We start from the raw sequence: 25,228 nt of genomic DNA on the forward strand, positions 1-25,228 counted from the left end.
CAATTCTGTGTCTGCAGAAACGTTGGATGGGTCAGATATACGCCACCTCATACTCCGGTTTTGCTAGAGGGGTTCTTATTTGGGTAGCTCCTGGAGTCCCATTTCAACATCTCCACCACGTCATAGACCCGGAAGGGAGATACATTATTTTACATGGTAAGCTAGACTCCAGAGTACTCTGCATTATTAATAAATGTGTGCCCCTAACGATGACTGTCCCCTGTTTTTTCCCAATCTGGTGGAGGCAGCGGCGCCATATTTGGGGGCCCTGTTGTTTATGGCTGGGGATATCAATTGTGTACTGGTCAGCCTATTAGACCATGAACCCCTACATCAAAATACCAAACCCAGAATGACAAAGGCGTTGTGGGACGTGCTAGAAGGCCTACACTTCTTGAATATTTGTCGAGAACGTCACCTGAGTATTTGTCACTTTTCGTGTCATACTCCAGCCTCCGGAACGTTCAGCCGCTTAGACTGCTGGTGTAAATCAGCTGAACTTGGGACCGAGGTAAAGGGGATAACATATCTAGCTAGACACCTCTCTAATCACTCGCCGGTACTGCTTAGCTTTGAGGGATCCGGAGCTCGTTCCCGGATTCCCCTGTAGCGACTGAACGCGGAAGCATTAACAGACCCCCGTTCGTAGCTGAGGTAACAGAAGCTCTCCAAAGGTACTTTGAGGAAAACTGGGGCACAGCTTCAACCCGAGCGCTCGAATGGGAAGCCATGAAGGTAGCACTGCTGGGGCCGTGTATTAAAACGTTGTATGGTGTGCGACAGCAACTAGAAAAAGACGTAGTTACTCAAGAAGGGAAATTAAGTAGGTTGGAGAGAGAGGTCCCTATGGCTCCTCAAAAGATTGCCGAAAGGTGTGCAACAAAGGAGGTTCTCTTAACAGACCTCCGTAGACTGGAGAAACACATTTACACAGCTCATCGTCAAAGGCTACACATAGAAGGTGATGAAACGGGAGCACTGCTGGCGCGCGTAGTGCCCCGGGAATCCACAACGGACCAATCCTTCAGCTGCGAGACAGTAGCGGGAAGTTCGTATGCTCCCAAAATGCTATTGCTGAGGTCCTAGCAGGACACCTCGAGAGGTTGTATAGTATTATATTGTCACCCAGCCAGGAAGAGACAAAACATTTCTTAGATTTAATTGAACACCCCCGACTGGACCAGGAAGCAGCCGAAGCCCTGGAAGTCCAGAAAAAAAGGGAGGAGGTGACTATTCAAAACTTAAATCATCGAACAGTCCAAGCAACGACAGACAACCAGCAGAATTTTATCAGAAATGTGCCCATCTACTGGCTGATCAACTACTAGAGGTCTATAATGAGGCAATCCAGGTGGGCGTCCTACCCCGTCTATGTTGGCGGCCCTAGTTGCCATGATACTGAAACCCAATAGAGACCCCTTACTTTCTAACTCATACAGACCGATCTCATTACTTAATTTAGACGTCAAACTTCTCAGCGGAATACTGGTGGCACGTCTCCTTCCCAACATGTCCAACCTCATTCACACTGACCAGGCGGGGTTCATACCAGGGCGAAGCACTGCTCATAACCTGCGACTAATGGCACATGTGTGGCATGCCCCTGCCCTGATAGAGGACGACTGCACACTTGCACTGTTATATATTGAACAGGCCTTTGATTCCGTAGATTGGCACTCGATGAAGTGGGTTCTGGAAAAGGTTGGTGTGGGAGCAAAGTTTCTTGAGTGGGGTCAGCTGCTCTCTTCAACCCCAACGGCAAGAATCAAAATCTGTAGGGTGGAATCCAAACGGCTTGCTCTGTGTTGAGGCACGCATCAGGGATGCCCATTATCTCCATTGTTGTTTGCAGTGGATATGGAGTCTCTGACAGCCGCCCTCTGGAAAACAATGGAACCATGGGGAATCCGGCTGGCGGAGACCAATCACGTCGTTTCTCTCTATGCCGATGACACATTGATCTATTTATGACAGCCGGAACACTCTGTCCCTGTTCTCTTTGGAGAGATGCGCTGGTTCGGAGAGATCTCTGGTCTCCATATAAATCTCAGGAACTCTAAACTGATTCAAATTGAACGCCTGCCACACTTGGTTCATGCGGAGCTGCCGCAGGAAGAGCTGCCGTAGGTAGGAGAGGGAATTATGGGGCATATCAGCAACAACCGGCGATAATTATCGCTAAGCGCACTTAGCTCTAGGATAATTATTGCCGGCTAGCGTGGATTTTTATCGCTGAGATAGCATGCTATTAGCAACGCTTATCTCAAAAGCGATAAAAATCCTCGCGCTAACTGCCTAACGTGAGATTATCGCTGGAAACCCAGCGATAATCTCACGCAATGTGGCATTAGCTTGTTGATAGGGCCCCACAAACTTAGCCATGATATCCACCTTCCATAGGATATCATGGCTAAGTCAGTCCTGAAGCAGGCATAAGGAAAGTAGCAATAACAGGGGTTATCGCTACTTTTCTTGCCACTATGCTTCATAGCGTGGGGCTTGATGATAGGAGAAATGTCGCTTAGCGACATTTCTCCTGTCATGTTAGGTCAGGAACACCCACTTTGCATCTCATTAGAGAAATATGCACCCCTATCCCACAACCCCACAAGCAAAGGCCAGGGGCCCTCGTCATAGCATGTATGCGTACTGGACTGCATTTTAAGGTTGCCGTCTCAGGAGCATCTATATTGTGGAAGTATTGTCTAACAAGCCCTGCGCAGTCCTCCCGGCGAGCATTGCAGCTAGGCAGTGCATAATTTGACCCGGTGACTCGACACCAGCACTTAATTGTCAACACCAGTGCTTGTGACAGTCTGCCACATGGGGGTGCTGTCTGGCTAATTGAGAGATGACCAAAACAACTGTTAATTATTAATTCAATATACATTAAAATGACTAATACCTGCTTCTCAAGCCATTTTTATAGCTTTGAGGGCCTGAAATTGTCCGAATTGTCTTGTAGGAGTGTGATGGTTAGTAGCTGTGTTGTTGCTATCATTGGCAGCGCTGGCAGGGGCAATGTGTGGTGCAAGCTTCAGTGGCCCTCTGACATGAGCACTGGCACTTATGTTTTTGTTTTACAAATTAAGCACTGACTGCCAGGTGACCTCCACAGTAGAACGAGGGTCATGGGCCTGGTTGCTCAAACAAGAAAAAAGGGGCATAGAGAAGAGGAAGCTGTTTATATGCAGTGAGCTGCACAAGACACAAACACAACTGGACTTCCAAGGTGGACCGCGGGCGATCACCTCCAACACCGTGTGATTCTGCTCAGCCTCATATTCTGGGTAAGGTCATTGTTTCAAAGTGGTCAAAAGTTTAAAAGATTGGGAATCAGAGTGTTTGCAATTCCCCACGCCTCCTATTGCTTGCTTCATAACCGCTTCTGAACCCCACAGTGTGGAACACGCGATGTTGATGCTGAACCCCGCGTTTACTGTTTCAAGTAACCGTGTCAGTGAATTGCATATGGATTCTACCAAACTAGTTCCTCACGCACTAACTGGTTGTTGTATTTGTTTGTATGTTTATCACACTATATGGTAACTTCTTACCTAGTTCAAAACCAAACCACTCCTAGAAAAAAAAGAAAAGGGAAGAAAGCTGTGTGCTTCATTCTACCCTTCCTTTCCTAATGCATGAACCCCTTCACACACTCTCTAATAAGGCACTCTAGTATCTGTAATACAGAGCATCATCAGTCATTTTTGTCACCTCTCAAACATCAGCTCATCTCTTTTTATATATATGTCCATTTTGTCCCCAAACACCAGCTTTCCTTTTTAGGTCTCACCTGCGACAGTGCATGTGCTGCATGCGCTCTCACTTGCAAGACATATTGTATACAACTAGGGGCTCGGAACCCGCCCATTGCTTAACATTTGTTGGCTTCACTGTTATTCTTATTTGCTACCTCCTAATTGGACAGTGTGTGCGAGGTTCACTTCCACTTCTTTCATGTGGAGCATGGACCAAGAACTGATTACTTCACTGCTCACACTGTGATTCAGGTACTATTTAATTCTTCATGTTCTTTTCTTTCTTCCCTCCCTCCCCCATTGTCTATGTTGCTTTTATCAACTCCTCCCTTCTCCTTCTTGCTTTTGAGCCCCCATTCCATTGTCCTTCCTCACCATGTCCCTCTCACCTCCCTTGTCAGTGTTACTTTTAACTCTCTCACCCCTCCCTTGTTCATATTGCTTTTAGTACCCCTCCTTTCCCTTGTCCATGTGGTTGTTAACCTTCACCTCACCAGTTGCCCGTGTTGCCCGTTACCTGCCACCCTCCCTCCCGTTGCCAGTGTTGCCCACCCCCATCCACCATAAAAAAATAAAGAGCTACTATACAGCCAGTACTGGCCATGCCATAGCCCTTTTTTCAAACTTTTAACCATTTTGCTGCACAACATGGCTGAAAGACATTGATAAAGCCAATTGTTATTGCTTAGGGAGCTCTATTGGCTTTGCCAGTGCTTGTTTTACTATTCCCTCTCCCTTTTGTACACACTTCCTCTATTAATGTCAGTTATTTTCCTATCCCTACATCTTTCTGACTTCTAATTTTAACTTCCCTCCTTTTAACTTCACCTCCCTCTTCTCTGTATGCCCACTTCCTTCTCTTGTTTTTCAGTCTGTTCCTGATAGTCTAATTTTCACCCTTTACTTTTTTCTCTCACTTCATTGTATTCTTATTTCTTACCCTCATTTTTATCACTCTCTTCCAGGTATTTCTGTTTGCCCCTTGTTTCTGTCTCTTGCTCCAAATCCTGCTAAGTCCACTTGCTTTTCTCTCTCACTTCTTCATATTTTAACTTCTTTCCCTTTCTATTTTTCTCTGCTCTGTATCTTCTCACAGCCTCCTGTTATTCTCATCTTTCCTCATACTTTCACTACTTCCTCTTTTGTTTCTTCTCTCCTACCCATTGTACTCTCATTTCCTTTTATCATTTTCCTGGGTTTCCCTCTCCTCTCCTTTCTTCATATTCTTATCTTTTCCACGTTATTTTCTCCTCTTTCTAAAGTTTCCATTGGCCCTACACTTTAATTTCCCAAGCTTGATTTTCCTTCACCTTCCAACAACATTTGCTTGTTTTGTTTTTCTCTATTTCTTCACCTTTCACCTCTTCTCCGTTCCTCCCATCATTTCCTCTATCTTTCCATCATATTCTCATTATGTCCTTTTTTTTTCTGTTTGTCATATTCTCACTCCTCTTTTTCTCTTTCTACCTTGTGCTCTTACTTCCTGGCCGCCACCAGGCTCATCCTGAAGATACTGTTAAATAACCACATTTCTTCACACCTCATCAATCTCCACTGGCTCCCAGTCCAGGAGAGATGTTAGTACAAACTACTCACCCATGACTACAAAGCTCTCCACAGCACCGGTCCAGCTTACCTCAACCACCGCCTCAACTTCTACCAACCCACCGGACACCTTCGATCTGCATCCCAGGCAAGAGCATGCCTCCCTCACATCAAGAAGACCAGAAGCGGAGAACACCCCATCTCATACCTCACAGCCAAGACCTGGAATGACCCCCAATACACCTCAGAACCTCTCCCTCCCTCATGGACTTCTGAAGGAACCTCAAAGACATGGCTCTTCTAGACGAAACAGGCATGACCACCACCTTCCCCCTCAGGCCTGCCCTATTCAGCGCCTGGATACCCTCACAGGTGATGATCCAGAGTCTATGAATTCACATAACATAAGAGAGGAAACGAAGACACTGAAAAGCACCACTCCGACTCATCACTCTCCTAAGAACTGACATCTGCATGGGTTGTAGCCGATATCTAAAAACAAGAATTATATCTCTAATAACTTATCTCTATGCAGATTTGTTGAACACTTCCCATTAGAAATTCTAAAAGTCAAGAATATTTCTCTGTCTCATGCTCTCCAGGATATTTGTGTAAATTTGATATTCCTGGAACTAAAACATAAAATGGTCTTGTTTTTTCATAAACATTCCTCCTCTTTCTGGAAAAGACAAATACATCCTGTTTTTGTAGTACATTCTGTCTGGTTCCAATGTACATAGATTGTTTCGTAAATTACAATATAAACAAACATTCATCAGAATGCTGGTACCAACGAGTTCCTTTACGAAGGACAAACTACTGCCTTAAGTACAAATCATTATATCGTGTAAAGCAGCCCTTGAAGGTGAAAAAGATCCTTTTTGTTTCTCATGTAACCTAGAATCCAATGTGCAAACACATTTGACGTTTATACTCCTTCAAGGTTATCTCAGAAGCTTTAAACCGCTCTGCATTTATTTCAAAATACAACTTCATTTCTTGAAATACTTAACTGTGTCCAATTTCAACTTCCAATAACGCATCCCAAAGGAAAAATAAATACTCTCCAAAGATATCAAAAGGTCTAAGAACAAGGTTTTGACGGCAGCAACAACGTATCTTGGGGGCATATCAGAAACAACTGGCGATAATTATCGCTAAGCGCACTTAGCGCTAGGATAATTATCGCCGGCTAACGTGGATTTTTATCGCTGATATAGCGTGCTATAAAGCGATAAAAATCCTGGCGCTAACTGCCAAACGTGAGATTATCGCTGGAAATCCAGCGATAATCTCACGAAGTTTGGCGTTAGCTTGATGATAGGGCCTCACATACTTAGCCATGATATCCACCCTCCATATTATATCATGGCTAAGTCAGTCCTGAAGCAGGCGTAAGGAAAGTAGCGATAACAGGGGTTATCGCTACTTTTCTTGCCGCTATGCTTCATAGCGTGGGGCTTGATGATAGGAGAAATGTCGCTAAGCGACATTTCTCCAGTCATTTCAGGTCAGGAACGCCCACTTTGCATCTCATTAGAGATGCAAAGCTGGGCGTTAAGAATGTGGGCGCTAATGTAAGGTTTGACGCAATAGCGTGACCTTGCTAATTAGGCGATAAAATTATCGCCGCTTTTCGCCCGAAAACGGACGCAAAAGTGGCGATAATTTTATATTGCCTCGTTGCTGATATGCCCCTAAGGTTGTTAAGCATGAAGGTGCAGAAAGATGAGCCACTGCCACTCAGCGTGACGTGGAGCTACCGCGTGCTGGGCCCACATATATTTTTAAAGCAATGAGAACATTTGGGTCAGTATTTATTTAATATGTTTATAGACATTGGTGCATAATCATCCAGCCCCTTAGAGTCCCTAGTTTTAATGTGCAAATGGTGTCAATGAGCTGAGAAATTGATTTTTCCGTTTGTAACTTCTCATTTGATTACTTATTTCCAGTTTACAGCTTTAGTTTCGCAGCCACAGATTCGCCTGGGTGTAGCTGGGCATAGTGCTGCTTAAAGACATTGAATCATTTTATTTCATTGGGAGGGAATAGTGCCCTGAGCGCCCCAGCTGCTGTGATATCTTGAGCCTTGGGAACAATTTGTGGTCATGGACGAACACGGATCATGCATGTGTGCCATGACGTAGGCCTATCACATGGATTGTGGTCTTGCTTAGATGGGGAGGGCGCCCAAAGTGCTGCCCTGGAGTGGATGAAGGCTCATGCCTCCACCTGGAGTTCAGCAGCACGGTTGCGGGGGTGGCAGTGTACTGTGTTTTCAATATTGGTGATCATCAGTAGAGTGACAGGCCCTTCTACCTGTGCCTCCTGCCCACCATCGTACGGTTCTACTCCTGTGTGGTTAGCTCAACCTTGTGTGAAGTGGTACAGTACATGAGAGTAAGCACACGTGGTTGTATGTGCGTGCCTCTATGCATGTGTACCTGCAAAGTGGTACAGTAAATGGGAGTTAACACATGTACTTGTGTGTGTGTACTGGGATGCATGTCTACCTGTGAAGTGGTACAGTACATGAGAGTTAGAGCATGCCATTGTGTGCGCGTGCTAGGATGTATGTGTGCCTGTGAAGTGGTCCAGTACATGAGAGCTAGTGCACGCGGTTGTGTGTGCGTACTGGGATGCATGTCTGCCTGTGAAGTGATACAGTACATGAGAGTTAGAGCATGCAGTTCTGTGTGTGTGCTGAGATGTATGTGTGCATGTGAAGTGGTACATTACATGAGAGTGCATGTGGTGTGTGCTGGGATGTATGTGCACATGTGAAGTGGTACAGTATATGGGAGTTAGCATATGCGGTTGTGTGTGTGTGCTGGGATGTATGTGTGCATGTGAAGTGGTACAGTACATGTGAGTTAGCATACGCGGTTGTGTGTGTGCTGGGATGTATGTGTGCATGTGAAGTGGCACAGTACATGCGAGTTAGCACATGTGGTTTGTGTGTGTGCTGAGATGTATGTGTGCCTGTGAAGTGGTACATTACATGAGAGTGCATGTGGTGTGTGCTGGGATGTATATTTGCTTGTGAAGTGGTACAGTACATGCGAGTTAGCATACGCCGTTGTGTGTGTGTGTTGGAATGTATGTGTGCATGTGAAGTGGTACAGTAGATGCGAGTTAGCGGACACGGATGTGTGTGTGTGCTGGGATGTATGTGTGCTTGTGAAGTGGTACAGTAGATGCGAGTTAGCATACGCGGTTGTGTGTGTGTGTTGGAATGTATGTGTGCATGTGAAGTGGTACAGTATATGGGAGTTAGCATACGCGGTTGTGTATGTGTGCTGGAATGTATGTGTGCATGTGAAGTGGTACAGTATATGGGAGTAAGCATACGCGGTAGTGTGTGTGTGCTGGAATGTATGTGTGCATGTGAAGTGATACAGTACATGAGAGTTAGCGCATGCGGTTCTGTGTGTGTGCTGAGATGTATGTGTGCCTGTGAAGTGGCGCATTACATGAGAGTGCATGTGGTGTGTGCTGGGATGTATGTGTGCTTGTGAAGTGGTACAGTATATGCGAGTTAGCGCATGCAGTGGTGTGTGTGTGCTGGGATGTATGTGTGCTTGTGAAGTGGTACAGTATATGCGAGTTAGCGCATGCGGTTGTGTGTGTGTGCTGGGATGTATGTGTGCTTGCGAAGTGGTACAGTATATGCGAGTTAGTGCATGCGGTTGTGTGTGTGTGCTGGGATGTATGTGTGCTTGTGAAGTGGTACAGTATATGCATGTTAGCATATGCGGTTGTGTGTGTGTGCTGGGATGTATGTGTTTGTGAAGTGGTACAGTATATGCGAATTAGCACACGTGGTTGTGTGTGTGTGCTGGGGTGTATGTGTGCTTGTGAAGTGGTACAGTATATGCAAGTTAGCGCACGCGGTTGTGTGTGTGTGCTGGGGTGTATGTGTGCTTGTGAAGTGGTACAGTATATGCGAGTTAGCATACGCGGTTGTGTGTGTGTGCTGGGATGTATGTGTGCTTGTGAAGTGGTACAGTATATGCGAGTTAGCATACACGGTTGTGTGTGTGTGCTGGGATGTATGTGTGCATGTGAAGTGGTACAGTACATGAGAGTTAGTGCACGCGGTTGTGTGTGCGTACTGGGATGCATGTCTGCCTGTGAAGGGATACAGTACATGAGAGTTAGCGCATGCAGTTCTGTGTGTGTGCTGAGATGTATGTGTGCCTGTGAAGTGGTACATTACATGAGAGTGCATGTGGTGTGTGCTGGGATGTATGTGTGCTTGTGAAGTGGTACAGTATATGTGAGTTAGCATACGCAGTTGTGTGTGTATGTGCTGGGATGTATGTGTGCATGTGAAGTGGTACAGCATATGGGAGTTAGCATACGCGGTTATGTGTGTGTACTGGGATGCATGTGTGCATGTGAAGTGGTACAGTACATGCGAGTTAGCACACGTGGTTTGTGTGTGTGTTGAGATGTATGTGTGCCTGTGAAGTGGTACATTACATGAGAGTGCATGTGGTGTGTGCTGGGATGTATGTGTGCTTGTGAAGTGGTACAGTACATGTGAGTTAGCATACGCGATTGTGTGTGTGTGCTGGGATGTATGTGTGCATGTGAAGTGGTACAGTAGATGCGAGTTAGTGGACACAGATGTGTGTGTGTGCTGGGATGTATGTGTGCTGGTGAAGTGGTACAGTGGATGCGAGTTAGCATACGCGGTTGTGTGTGTGTGCTGGAATGTATGTGTGCATGTGAAGTGGTACAGTATATGGGAGTTAGCATACATGGTTGTGTGTGTGTGCTGGAATGTATGTGTGCATGTGAAGTGGTAAAGTATATGGGAGTTAGCATATGTGGTTGTGTGTGTGTGCTGGAATGTATGTGTGCTTGTGAAGTGGTACAGTATATGCGAGTTAGCGCACACGGTTGTGTGTGTGTGCTGGGATGTATGTGTGCTTGTGATGTGGTACAGTATATGCGAGTTAGCGCACGCGGTTGTGTGTGTGTGTGTGTGTGCTGGGGTGTATGTGTGCTTGTGAAGTGGTACAGTATATGCGAGTTAGTGCACACGGTTGTGTGTGTGTGCTGGGGTGTATGTGTGCTTGTGAAGTGGTACAGTATATGCATGTTAGCATACGCGGTTGTGTGTGTGTGCTGGGATGTATGTGTGCTTGTGAAGTGGTATAGTATATGTATGTTAGCATACGCGGTTGTGTGTGTGTGCTTGGATGTATGTGTGCTTGTGAAATGGTACAGTGCATGAGAGTTAGTGCACACGGTTGTGTGTGCGTACTGGGATGAATGTCTGCCTGTGAAGTGATACAGTACATGAGAGTTAGCGCATGCAGTTCTGTGTGTGTGCTGAGATGTATGTGTGCTTGTGAAGTGGTACAGTACATGCGAGTTAGCATACGCGGTTGTGTGTGAATGTGCTGGGATGTATGTGTGCATGTGAAGTGGTACAGTATATGGGAGTTAGCACACGCGGTTGTGCGTGTGTGCTGGGATGTATGCGTGCCTGTGAAGTGGTACATTACATGAGAGCGCATGTGGTGTGTGCTGGGATGTATGCATGCTTGTGAAGTGGTACAGTACATGCGAGTTAGCATACACGGTTGTGTGTGTATGTGCTGGGATGTATGTGTGCATGTGAAGTGGTACAGTATATGGGAGTTAGCACACGTGGTTTGTGTGTGTGCTGAGATGTATGCGTGCCTGTGAAGTGGTACATTACATGAGAGCGCATGTGGTGTGTGCTGGGATGTATGTGTGCTTGTGAAGTGGTACAGTACATGCGAGTTAGCATACGCGGTTGTGTGTGTGTGCTGGGATGTATGTGTGCATGTGAAGTGGTACAGTATATGGGAGTTAGCATACGCGGTTGTGTGTGTGTGCTGAGATGTATGCGTGCCTGTGAAGTGGTATATTACATGAGAGCGCATGTGGTGTGTGCTGGGATGTATGTGTGCTTGTGAAGTGGTACAGTACATGCGAGTTAGCATACGCGGTTGTGTGTGTGTGCTGGGATGTATGTGTGCTTATGAAGTGGTACAGTAGATGCAAGTTAGCGGACACGGATGTGTGTATGTGCTGGGATGTATGTGTGCTTGTGAAGTGGTAAAGTAGATGCGAGTTAGCATACGTGGTTGTGTGTGTGTGCTGGGGTGTATGTGTGCATGTGAAGTGGTACAGTAGATGCGAGTTACCATACATGGTTGTGTGTGTGTGCTGGTATGTATGTGTGCATGTGAAGTGGTACAGTATATGGGAGTTAGCATACGTGGTTGTGTGTGTGCTGGAATGTATGTCTGCATGTGAAGTGGTACAGTATATGGGAGTTAGCATACGCGGTTGTGTGTGTGTGCTGAGATGTATGTGTGCCTGTGAAGTGGTACATTACATGAGAGCGCATGTGGTGTGTGCTGGGATGTATGTGTGCTTGTGAAGTGGTACAGTATATGTGAGTTAGTGCACGCAGTTGTGTGTGTGTGCCTTGATGTATGTGTGCTTGTGAAGTGGTACGGTATATGCGAGTTAGCGCACGTGGTTGTGTGTGTGTGCTGGGGTGTATGTGTGCTTGTGAAGTGGTACAGTATATGCGAGTTAGCATACACGGTTGTGTGTGTGTGCTGGGATGTATGTGTGCTTGTGAAGTGGTACAGTATATGCGAGTTAGCGCACGCAGTTGTGTGTGTGTGCTGGAATGTATGTGTGCTTGTGAAGTGGTACAGTATATGCGAGTTAGCGCACGCGGCTGTGTGTGTGTGCTGGGGTGTATGTGGGCTTGTGAAGTGGTACAGTATATGCATGTTAGCATACGCGGTTGTGTGTGTGTGATGGGATGTATGTGTGCTTGTGAAGTGGTACAGTATATGCATGTTAGCATACGCGGTTGTGTGTGTGTGCTGGGATGTATGTGTGCTTGTGAAGTGGTACAGTATATGCGAGTTAGCGCACGCGGTCGTGTGTGTGTGTGTGCTGGGTGTTTGTGAGATTACATTTGTTTTGTCTGCTCAGTTTTCGTAGGCTTGATCTATAAATGTCTCTTTCCTGCAGAATCATATCTCAGCTGTTTGGTGTCTATGGGGCATATTAGCAAGACCGGCGATAAAATTATCGCTGTTTTAGCAGCAGGAAACTGCCGCTAAAACGGCAATAATGGGCTTGCTAATATGCGTTATAGAATTTCAATAGAATCCCAGGTTAGATGTGCAGGACGTCTAACCTGAGCTTCAATTGGAATTCCATAGAGCATATTATCAAGCCCATTATCGCTGTTTTAGCGGCAGTTTCCTGCCGCTAAAACGCCGATAATTGTATCGCCGGTCTTGCTAATATGCCACTTAGTGATTATAGAGAGGAGTGTCCTTTCAGTGAGTCTATAGGTTAACATTTTATCTCCTGTTATCTCATGTCTTCATCTCCGATTTAGTCATCTTCCCTACAGTTTTTGCTGGAGAAGCTTATTCTTGCCATTGAGGGACGTCTCATGGGCTTTCTTGAGTATTCTCAATCTACCCTGTAGATTATCGAGTAATTTTGAGGGAAACATTCTGAGGGTCCCTTTGCTTTTGGTTAGGTCTGGGCGTAAATTTAATTGCCCTGGAGTTATTTCGGCAATTTTGTATTACTCTTGCAACACAAAATCCCCCAAAATTATGTATTTACACTTTCTATACTTTAGAGTAATTCAGGGCAACAATGCCTCCCGTAGGAGCAAAGAACGAGCGCACGAGTGGCTGCTGCTGTTCATGTTCTGTTGCATTTAGCGCTATTTTCTTAGTGCATCATGAATCAATGTGGATTTGAGGGAGAATTTTTCACTAAAAAGATCGCATGAGCAGACTCTCACCTGTTTATTGATTCAATACACAGTGAAAATAACTAATACCTGCCGCCCAGGCCAGTCTTATAGCTTTATGGGCCTGGAATAGTCCAAATGGTCCCTCTTGAAGGAGTGGAGTTAAGGTGGAGCTGAAGAAGGGAGGAGAGTGGGGTAAAAGAGGGATAGGAAGCAGCAGATGAAGGCCATAAAAGAAAGAAAAGGTGGTGTAAAGAAGAGAGAGGCCGGGTGAAGAAAGGAGATCTGGTCTCAGAAGAACAATGTGAAGACAGTGGGGCTTGTGAGTCAAATGAGAAGAGAGCAGAGGTGAAGGTTGCAAATAAAGATGGGCTGACAGAGGGAGAGTGAAGGGGTGGCTCAGATAGGGCTGAAGGAGAGAAAGAAGATCTAGAAGAAAAAACGGGGAAAGGGAGCTGGGTGAATTCGAAGAGTGAGACCCGAGACCACATCACTCAACTCCGGTAGAGAGTGGAGATCTTCCGACAACATGCATGGTAAAAAATAAAAAAAAGAACGCCCTGTTGGTACCAGCCACAGTTTTTTTGTGGGGACCTACAAAAGACCCAAAGGGACCCAAAGAGCATAATTCAATAACTTTTCAAAAAAAAAAAAAAATAAGACACATAACCCGGATGAACATCTGTCGGGTACCCCATTAGTATGTAATGGCAAGGAATTCAATCAAGACGGCTAATCCTGTTGGCACCTGTTGTCTGCAGAGCTTCCAGGTCAAGGTGTGAGTAGCTCATTGTGAGACCGGCCTCACGGCGTTGCCCTCTCCATCATCCAGCCAACCTGCAACCACCCTCAAGACACGACATCTCCGACTCCGGCCGCCCCAGCCACCCCCGATCCACGGGCCGGCCAGAGGCCTGACAGACTCAACACCCTACCACGCATGCCCAACCGAGGGAGTGGGAACCCTCGAGCCTGACCCAGAGGCGCCAGCCCAGTCACACCTCGGGTCGCCTTCCCCGGGAGGACTCAATCGGCCACCAGGCCCCTGGGGAGCAGGCGCCTCCCCTACCGAGCGTCTGGGGTCCCTCCCAGACCCACCTGAAAAGACCAAAGAAGTGAGCGGCAGGAAATCCTGCCGAACCCCCTCCGTCACCCCAGTCCCCCCTCTGCGAGCACTCCGGACTTCAAAGAACCAGCGGAGTATAACAAGGGGTGCCGGAGAAACAAGGAGAGAAGACCTGGAACCATCTGAGCCTGCTGACGCTGTCGCGGCTCCTGAACGCTGAAGTCACCTGGGCCTGCTGAGTGACTCGCGGCCTCTTACTATTGAACCATCTGAGCCCTGCGGACGAGGTCGCGGCTCCCGAACACTGAACCACCTAGGCCTGCTGAGCGACTCGCGGCCCCCAGCTATTGAACCATCTGAGCCCTGCTGACGAGGTCGCGGCTCCCGACCACTGAACCACCTAGGCCTGCTGAGTGACTCGCGGCCCCCAGCTATTGAACCATCTGAGCCCTGCTGACGGAATCGCGGCTCCCGAACTCCGACCACCTGTGCCTGCTGAGAGACTCGCGGCGCTCCCCTTGAGGACGACTCGGTAAGAGATCGCCCAGAGATACGACACTCTCCAGCTCGAGGATTGTGAGCTTCCGCAGGGTATTTCGCAGAGACACTATCTTGAAAGATTGTCCCGCTACCCCCATTCCCCACGACTGATTTGTGGTACGTTGTGCCACTGCTGTACTACTTGCCTTTTGGATCATAAAGATCCCTTGAAACCATCGATAAAAGAACCTATCGTCCTACAAAGAATACGTGTGGTGTCACTCTGTTCGTAGTGCATCTCAGGGTGTGCGCGCCTGGTTCGGCTTACTTGGGAGAGGTGGGTCAAAGGTGTGGGCAAGACCTGTATCGAACCCCCCTCCGGCGAACGCCTTTCCAACATTTGGTGGCAGACGACGGGATCCGAGCCGACACCGAAAGAGAGCGTGCAGTGAACGACTGACGCACTACCAAACAGAAATGGAAGGAGAAACCTCCCTGGGTGCCGCAGGTACCGAAGTAAGCTCACCGTTCCGAGAGGATCAATTGGACTATTACACGCATAGAGAATTAAAACAGTTTTGCAAAGACCTTGGCATCGCTACCACCGGACTAAGCACAAAGGAAGACTTCCAGAAAGTACTGAAAGCCTGGGTCGAGACGGGGGCGCCCCCGACCCAAACGGAAGGGGATTCTACCCATGAACCACCAAGCATCCCGGCAAGAAACAACGGGCCAGAGGGGAACCTGTCCCCCGAGGAACTAGCGGACCGAGAAAGAAGCCGAAACCACGAACTTGAACTGGCAAAACTAAAAATCGAGGGAGAGATAAAACTGGCAGAGAAGAAGTTAGCCGTCGAGCAGTTACGGGTACAAGGGGAACTCGAAGAGAAGGGACTCCAAAGGGAGCACGACGAAAAGAAACTCCAGCTAGAACATGAACGCGGCCTGAAGGAGATTGAGTGGCGGGCTAGAAGCGAAAAGTCACAGCCACCCGGGAATCCACCGTCCGCTCCCACCGGGGAAACCAAAGTTCACATCCCCAAGGATGTGGTAAAGGAGTATTATAAGAATGATGATATCCAGCAGTGGTTTAAGGCCTACGAAGTCGCCATGACCTCTCACCGAGTCCCGCAAAAGGATTGGGGGGCTGGCCTATGGGGCCGGTTCTTAAGCGAAGGAAGAGACACTCTGCTAGATCTGCCCTCCACGGTCATGAACTCCTACAGCCACATGAAGGAAGCCCTCGTGGGCCGGTACGGACTCACCCCCGAAATGTACCGACAACGGTTCCGAGATTGCAAGAAGATACCGGGCACCACGTGGGTAGAATACGTGAACTTTTACAGCCGAGCCTTGGACGGGTGGATCAAGGGCAGCAAGGTCTCCACCTTCGAAGAACTGTTCGATCTGATTGCCTGGGAACATTTAGCGGCCAATTGCTTTATAGAACTGCGCCAGCATCTCCTGGACAGTAAACTCACCGACCCTCGGAAGCTGGCCGTGGAGGCTGATCGTTGGGTGAACACCCGGGCCACCCGGGGCCCCGTGGGGGACTACGGCCGCCACAGTCAGGGTCCCCCCCGCCAGAGGGGCGGAGGGAACCACGGCCGACCCAGAGACTTCCCCGGGGGGTCCTCAACCAGCCCCCCCAGCAGCCCACCAGCGGCGGGTTCGGCACAGTCCCCAGCAAGCACCGGAGCCCCAGGACGACCAGGTCCACGAGCTAGGATCACCTGCTTCCGCTGCCAGCAGCCCGGACACTACGCCAATGACCCACAGTGTCCCCAGTATCAGCGAACCACAACGACCAACCCCACGGCCCGGCAGATGGCCTCCGTGGCTCTGGGGGAAGAGATGGAAGACTCCGAGGAATGGGAACCGGCGGCCATGGCCCTGGTCTCCCTTGGTGATCGAGAAATGGTCCCCGGGACACCCTTGCCCGCCAACACAGAAAAATACCGACAGCGGGTGACCATCAACGGCCACCGAGTCGAGGGCCTTCGCGACACCGGGGCGAGTGTCACCGCGGTGCACCGCAGCCTAGTTTCAGAAGACCAGATCTTAACCGGGGCCCTCTGTCCGGTCGTATCCTCCGACAATTCTGAGAGCCTCTGCCAGATGGCGCTGGTGCCCTTCGAGTGGGGAGGGGTCTCCGGAGAACTGAAGGTAGCGGTCCGGACATCGCAGCCCGTAGACTGCCTCCTGGGCAACGACCTGGAGAGTTCCCCGTGGGGGCAAGTAGAACGAAGAGCCCACCTGGAGATGATGGGCCTACCAGAATGGGTCTGCGCCACCACGCGCTCCATGACCGCCCGAGTGCCTCCCTCCAAGGGCGGCAAAGCCCTCTTACCGAACACTATCCCCGAGAGCCGGGACCCCCTCCCAGAAGCAGACAACCCTCCTTCCGAGGGAGAAGGAGACACTAACCCAGGGGAAGGATCGGAACCTTCCGCCCCAGAGGCCCCGACGGAACTCGAAGAACTGCCCGAGTTGGCCCAGTGGCGCTGCGAAGGGGGGCCCTCCCGCGAAGAGTTCTGCCAGGAACAGACCACCTGCCCCTCCCTCGAGGGACTTAGACAACAAGCCGAAGCCCAGGCCGCCGGTGACCGAACCGGAACCCATTGGGTCTATTGGGACAATGGCCTCCTATACAGCGAGCAAAAGTCCGCCGAGCTAGGCGCAGCACGAGTACTGGTGGTACCCCTGCGGTTCCGGAGCCTCCTCCTGGGCCTGGCCCACGATGTACCCTTGGCAGGACACTTAGGCCAAGACAAGACATACCAGCGATTGGTGACCCACTTCTATTGGCCCAAGATGCGAGCGAATGTAGAAGCACACTGCAAGTCCTGCCTCACATGCCAGGGCAGTGGGAAGAGTGGCGGAAAACGCAAAGCTCCCTTACAACCATTCCCCGTTGTGAGTACCCCATTCGAGCGGGTCGGCATCGATATCGTGGGACCCCTGGATCCGAAGACCGCCCAGGGCCACAGATTCATCCTTGTCCTGGTGGACCATGCCACCCGCTACCCCGAGGCCATCCCCCTCCGCACCGTGACGGCTCCCGTGGTGGGCCGGGCTCTCATGGGGATCTTCTCCCGTGTCGGATTTCCCCGCGAGGTTGTGAGTGATCGCGGCACTAACTTTATATCCCGCTACATGAAGTCCCTGTGGCAGCAGTGCGGAGTCACGTATAAGTTCACGACCCCCTACCACCCCCAGGGCAACGGCCTAGTGGAACGCTTCAACCGAACCCTGAAGGGAATGATCCTGGGCCTCGAAGAGCCCCTGCGCCGGAAATGGGACGTCCTCCTCCCTTGCCTCCTGTTCGCATACCGAGAAGTCCCCCAAAAGTCTCTGGGGTTCAGCCCCTTCGAACTGCTGTACGGACATCCCGTCCGAGGGCCCCTGAGCCTGGTCAAAGAGGGCTGGGAGACGAGCCCCCGGGGGACACCCCCTGATGTGTTCCGCTACATCCTGGCGCTCCACAACCAGACGAGGAAGTTTAGAGAACTTGCAGAGGCTAACCTCGAGGCCAGCCAAGAAGAAATGAAGCGCTGGTATGACCAGAATGCAACCCTGGTCGAGTTCCAGCCGGGCCAGCAGGTTTGGGTCATGGCTCCGGTGAAACCCTGCGCCCTACAAGACAAATGGACTGGTCCCTTCAAGGTGGTCGAGCGGAAGAGCCAGGTCACGTATCTGGTCGACGTGCAGTCCCCACGGAACCCCCTCTGGGTCCTCCACGTGAACCGTCTCAAGCCCCACTTTGTAAGGACGGAATTAAGTTTGCTACTGGCCACTGATGATGGGGCGGAAGAAGATACCGAACCCCTGCCCGATCTCCTGTGCACGAAAGACCTGGACGGTTCCGTGGAGGGAGTGAAACTGTCGACCACCCTCACTCCCCAGCAGGCCGACGACTGCCGCCAGCTGCTCAGACAATTCGCAGACCTCTTCTCTCTCATTCCAAGGGTTACCGACTGGTGTGTCCACGACGTGGACACCGGCGACAGCCCGCCTGTGAGACACCGAGCCTACCGGGTGCCTGACTGGGTCCGCACCTGCATCAAGACCGAGGTACAGAAGATGCTCACCCTGGGAGTAATCGAACCCTCCGACAGCCCCTGGGCCAGCCCGGTGGTTCTGGTCCCGAAGGCGGCTTCCCCGGGGGTCGCCCCCGAACTAAGATTCTGCGTGGACTATCGGGGGCTCAATGCGGTCACCCGCGCAGACGCTCACCCTATTCCCCGAGCCGACGAGCTCATCGACCGCCTGGGGGCCGCCCGGTTCCTCAGCACTTTCGACCTGACCTGCGGATACTGGCAGATTGCTCTCACGGAAGGAGCGAAAGAGCGCTCTGCCTTGTCTACGCCAGATGGCCACTACCGCTTCAGGGTCATGCCGTTCGGGATGAGAAACGCCCCAGCCACGTTCCTGCGGTTGGTGAACAAGGTCCTGGCCGGACTCGAGGAGTTCAGCGCAGCGTACCTTGACGACATCGCTGTATTCAGCTCTCAATGGCACGAGCATCTCCAGCACCTCCGACAAGTACTAATGGCCCTGCGCCAAGCCGGACTAACCGTGAAGGCCAGCAAATGCCAGCTCGGGCAGGGCTCCGTGGTCTACCTGGGGCATCAGGTGGGCAGCGGCCAGGTCGCCCCTCTCCAGCCGAAGATCGACGCCATCAAGTCCTGGGAGCCCCCCACCACGCAGACAGAGGTTCGGGCCTTCCTGGGCCTTACGGGGTACTACCGGAGGTTCATTAAAAATTATGGTAGTATCGCAGGGCCCCTCACAGAGTTGACCTCCAAAAAGCTTCCGCAGAAGGTGCAGTGGACCACCCCGTGCCAGCAGGCGTTCGACGCCTTGAAAACCGCCATGTGCACCGCTCCCGTACTCAAGGCTCCCGACTACTCCCAAGAGTTTGTGGTCCAGACCGACGCATCCGAACACGGCATCGGGGCCGTGCTCTCGCAGTTCGACGACAAGGGCATTGATCAGCCCATAGCCTTCATCAGCCGAAGGCTACTGCCGAGAGAGCAGCGGTGGAGTACTATAGAGCGAGAGACCTTTGCCGTAGTCTGGGCCCTCAAGAAACTGCGGCCCTACTTGTTCGGAACCCATTTTCGAGTACAGGCGGACCACCGGCCCTTGCAGTGGCTAATGCGGATGAGGGGGGAGAACCCCAAGCTACTACGATGGTCCATCTCTCTCCAAGGGATGGATTTCACTGTCGAACATCGCCCCGGGACGGATCATGCCAACGCCGACGGCCTGTCCCGGTTCTTCCGCTTCGGCGAGGAGAACCCCCCAGTGGATGGGTAGTTCTCCACGCCTTTCAGCTGGGGGGGATGCGTGTGAGACCGGCCTCACGGCGTTGCCCTCTCCATCATCCAGCCAACCTGCAACCACCCTCAAGACACGACATCTCCGACTCCGGCCGCCCCAGCCACCCCCGATCCACGGGCCGGCCAGAGGCCTGACAGACTCAACACCCTACCACGCATGCCCAACCGAGGGAGCGGGAACCCTTGAGCCAGACCCAGAGGCGCCAGCCCAGTCACACCTCGGGTCGCCTTCCCCGGGAGGACTCAATCGGCCACCAGGCCCCTGGGGAGCAGGCGCCTCCCCTACCGAGCGTCTGGGGTCCCTCCCAGACCCACCTGAAAAGACCAAAGAAGTGAGCGGCAGGAAATCCCGCCGAACCCCCTCCGTCACCCCAGTCCCCCCTCTGCGAGCACTCCGGACTTCAAAGAACCAGCGGAGTATAACAAGGGGTGCTGGAGAAACAAGGAGAGAAGACCTGGAACCATCTGAGCCTGCTGACGCTGTCGCGGCTGAAGGACTGGGTTATTTCTAAGACCCAGCGGTGCCAGGGAACAACACCTGAAACCTTCGTGGGTTACCTGTTCTGGCGTACCAAACACAGAGACACGGGACACTTCCAGCGACGTCAGAGATCAGCGTTTATTTACTGCAGGGATACAGAGGTCACAAGAAGTACACAACGTGTAGGTTCTCGGAGACTGCTTCAAATTCGTAGAAGTGGATCGCTCCTTTTATACAAGTTTTTGCCATAGCACAGTATGGTGAACAAAGATTACAACTCAGTTCCCACAATAAACTTCAAAAGGGTCGTGTTCATGTTTCAGGAGGCCGGAACATAATTACAACAGTCTTGCCGGTTCTCAACTGTAAAAACATATTCCCTCCGCAATAAACACATTCCATCCTAACCATAAACACATTAAGAGGAAGGACGAGAAACAGATGCAAGGAAAGGACAAGAATACACAACAGGTTAGAAAAGAGTGTCAGGGGCAATAAAGGAAACTCGATAGAAGGGTCAAAGACCTCGTGTCTAATGTATGCGTGGCTGAAACAATAGACCGGAGCGGCAAGATGAGCCTTGAGCGGGGCCATCTGCCTTACTCGTGTCATTTCCCTCATCGTAAAAGTCACCTCAAAGAAACACGTGTCCTTCGTGCAAGCTTGAAAGTCCCAGGGTCACGAAGCGGACAAAAAGCCCGTTCGCTGGCTACCTGAGGGCAAGAAACAAAATGGATGCTGTATCTAAAATGGAACCCGAGGGTTCGGATGAACAAACCCAAAAATGAAACGAACCATACGTGGCTGCATAGCGAAACTGCGTACACCCACTATACTCGTCATTTGCGGTTCGTGGATACCAAACTCATCCATATTCGTCAGCACTCAAAAAGTGCCGTCCCGTCTCATACGGAACCTCAGACGCTCCTTTTGCCCTCATGTAGGCAAGCACTAGTCAAGATCGGAATCTATATCAATATTCATCAGATCGTTCAGCTGCTGCTGGAACATCATCCTATTCATCAACGTCTCCTTGGTAACAGATGGCCGCCTTATACACGTCGCAGCACATAAGCCACATAAGGCAGGACCACACTGTACACAAAGACGACACGTGAACAGAAACGTTACAACAGCCCCTACGATCATTAGAATCTTCCAACCCCAGGTTGACATCAAGCCCCAAAACCATCCCAGGAGCGTCCAATTACCTTCGTCCACGTGTATGGACTCGGAAATCTTGTGCAACTTCGAGATGGCTTGGTAAACAGTTGGAGCATTGTCAGGAATAAAAATGCAACAACTCGAGTGGATAATTTTACACACACCCCCTCTATCTGCAAGAACAACGTCTAGAACCATACGGTTCTGCAACGTCATGAGTCTATCCGCCTGTAGTTCAGCTGTTAGATTACCAAGGGCATTTGCAGTAATATTAGCAGTCGACTCCACCACACGGGTCAACTGTCTTAGGTTCCTACTATTAACCATAGGTCCCCAAAACGGCAAGAAACCCTTAAAGAAGTCTCCTGCTTCTTGACCGGCAGTGTCCTCTTTGCTAATAACGCCTCTCACGACTCTAGTTTTGTGGTAGTCCGAAGCAACTGTGAAAGTCGGAGGTAAAAGATTCGCAATATAACAGGTACCCGAAAAGTCGCGGGGTAACCATGTATACGCGCGTTCATAACATACAAAATAGGTGCCCTTAGCAGTCAGAAAAACAGGGGAGGAGAGCATCGGTAGGACATACGTATCAGTGCAAGCACTGTTCCCAAGTTGTGCTCTTGGATTTCGACCCAAACCTTTCAAGCAGAAATTACCAAGGTGCGGTACAATCCATATTGGGGACGAGCTCTTAAGCTGTCTATCACCCACTGACATACTATACTCAGTCTCACTCAGATCCTTATAGGCCTGCACTTCTTCATCTGGAATGAGTGATGCATCAAAAATATCTCTATCCAGATCTGCTATGGCTATCGCCGAAGGCTTGTGGTACGGCCCAGGACCAAAATTGACAGACCGTGGCTCTCGACTGGGGTAGGAATCTAGTGCACTACGGAACATAGTTTGGAATGCTCGAGCTGAACCCTGGGGGCTGTATGGAAGGACCAGATACGGAAAACCCCTATCCATGGTGTGTGGCATTAACCCACATACCCAACAATTGGTAGTATTCACCACCAACTGATGCTGATGTAGAAGTTGAACAAAGGAATTATTCATGAATTCCGCACGCCTAACCTGCTCATGTTGAGGCAAAGGATGAAAGGAATGTGGGGAGACAGTGGTGAGGGAACTTAGGTTAGGAGAAAAAGTAGGTGAAACAGAAGGCAAGAACAACGGCACTCCGAAATACACTCCACCCACCAATAACATAGACAAGGCCAGAAACAGTAGAAACACCTGAAACAAAAAACATTTTGTTCGTACAACCCTCCATAATTCTGATCTCTGTGCCAACACCCTTTCTTCTACCACCAGCTTAGAGAATGCCATCCTCTACAAACCGTCCGTGACGTACTTGACGCACTTCGTTCTGAGTAGCGATTATCAATCCCCAGGAGTTCCCAGAGATCGACAAAAGTAACCAACCTAGCGTCAGAAACCTGCTAAACAGAAAGGAGTACCCGCACGGCCCTACGGTGACCCGGATGGCGAGGTTTCCACGAAACGTTTAAATTTATTACAAGTCTCTTAGCAGTGGAAAAACACAAACAACTCAAAAAGAAAGGATGTAATCGTTCATAATATTCGTAACGTCAAAACCACTGTACTGTTACTTTTTATTAGTCCTTGAACGAAGAAAGTATCGACTTCTTCCAGGTCGAGTTTGCTCTACAAACAATTGTTCAGCTGACGCAACAGTGTTCGATGAAGTGGACAACGAGTCAGACGGTGGGTTCCCTACTACTGATGACTCCACATGTGGATCTGGCAGTGACGAATCCTCCTCCACAAGTTGAGCGTCACTAAATGGCACAAAGTGCAAAGGAGTCTCAGTTTCTGAGGCCGAAATCCCAGTCCTCACCCAACCGTCAGTTGGTAAGGGGATCGGTACCTTCTTTGTGTGGCTGGCATGCACCCAGTTTTTCCGACCCTCCAACCGAACCGCTGTCCTCGTCGTCAATAGGACTTGATAGGGTCCGACGAATCTTGGCTCCAAGTTACGCTTTCGACCAAAATTTCGGGTAACCACCCAGTCTCCTGGCCGGAGCTGGTGTCCAGGACCCTCTGTCTGCGCCGGTAGAGCTTCAAGGACCTGTTGATGGATTAACCGTAGTTTAGTGGTCAAATCATGCAGGTAATCAATTAACATTGGATACTCAAGACTATCAAAAGCCCTAGGCCTCGGGACTCCCCAAATATTTGCAGGGCGACCGAACACAATCTCATATGAGCTAAGCCCTACTCGAGAGTGTACGGTTGCTCTGGTCGATAGGAGAGTAGGGGTGGGCGGAATTTGCGGAATTAACCTTCGCAAATTATCGCGAGAATGTTTAAAATTATCGCAAACAAGCAGAAATATCGCGAAGATGCGGAAGTTTTTTTCCGGCATGTTCGCGAGATTTTCTGCATGGTTGCGGGTCGCCAACTTACCCATGTGGTTGCTTGCGGGCGCGGCCATCTTGTTTTGAGTTGTTCTCGCGGTGCATGATCGCGAGAAGAAAGACGTGATCGCGCGACGCATGACGTCACTGCGGGCGCGAACTGTCGCGAGACAGCGCAAATGGCTAAAAACAATACAACATCTCATGGAGAACGCGACCGGATCAAGAAAACTTGTCGGCGAACGCAGGGATTCAGGTAAGGCGATCGCGCGCGCGCGAGAATGTATCATTTTACAGCGCGAGCAAGAAACAAATTATCGCCAAGCTGCGGAAACCGGAATTTTTGACATTTTCGCGCTCTCCGCGGAACGCAAAAATGTCAAATTATCGCAATTTCCGCGAACGGAACGAAATTTTTGCCCAGGCCTATAGGAGAGCCAGAGGCAAGGCATCAAGCCATGACAGACCAGTCGTAGCTTGAACCTTAGCGAGTTTCAGCTTCAGGGTACCATTGTACCCTTCAACCAAACCCGCTGCCTGAGGATGATTAGCACTGTGGAATTTCTGTCTAATTCCAAGGCCCTTACACACACTCTGCATTACACTTCCCACAAACTCACTCCCATTATCCGACCATACAATCCGTGGCATTCCGTACCGAGGAAAGTATTCCTTCAGCAGGATTTTCGCTGTGGACAGGGCAGTGTTATCCTTAAGAGGATAGGCCTCAATCCATCTGGAGAACGCGCAAACCACAACCAAAACATACTTCAGGTTATTGCATCTCTCCATATGGATAAAGTCCAGCTGGATAACCTCAAAGGGACAAACAGGAGGAGCAAAATGACCAGGAGGAGTGGGGGTGCCTTTTCCGGGATTATGCATCAAACACACCATACAATTCTTAACCACTCTTTCGGCACACTTAGCAATACCCTCATTCCTCCATACAGGGGACAAGAACTTACATATTCCTTTCGCACTAATATGTGACAACCCATGAGCCATCGTCACGACAGCTAATACGTACGCATCTGGTAACATCCACCTCTGACATTCCGTCAGGTCAACCCAACATCCATGCATATCCAATTTCCCTGTACTTTCTTTCCACTTGGTCTTTTCAGCTTCAGTAGCTTCATTCTGAATTGCTTTCACACTCTCAACGGTATTTTCACACATACCAGTCTCCGTCGGCCACCTTACTGAACTC

This window comes from Triturus cristatus, chromosome 9, assembly GCF_964204655.1.
Source record: "Triturus cristatus chromosome 9, aTriCri1.1, whole genome shotgun sequence".
Classification (NCBI taxonomy): Eukaryota; Metazoa; Chordata; class Amphibia; order Caudata; family Salamandridae; genus Triturus; species Triturus cristatus.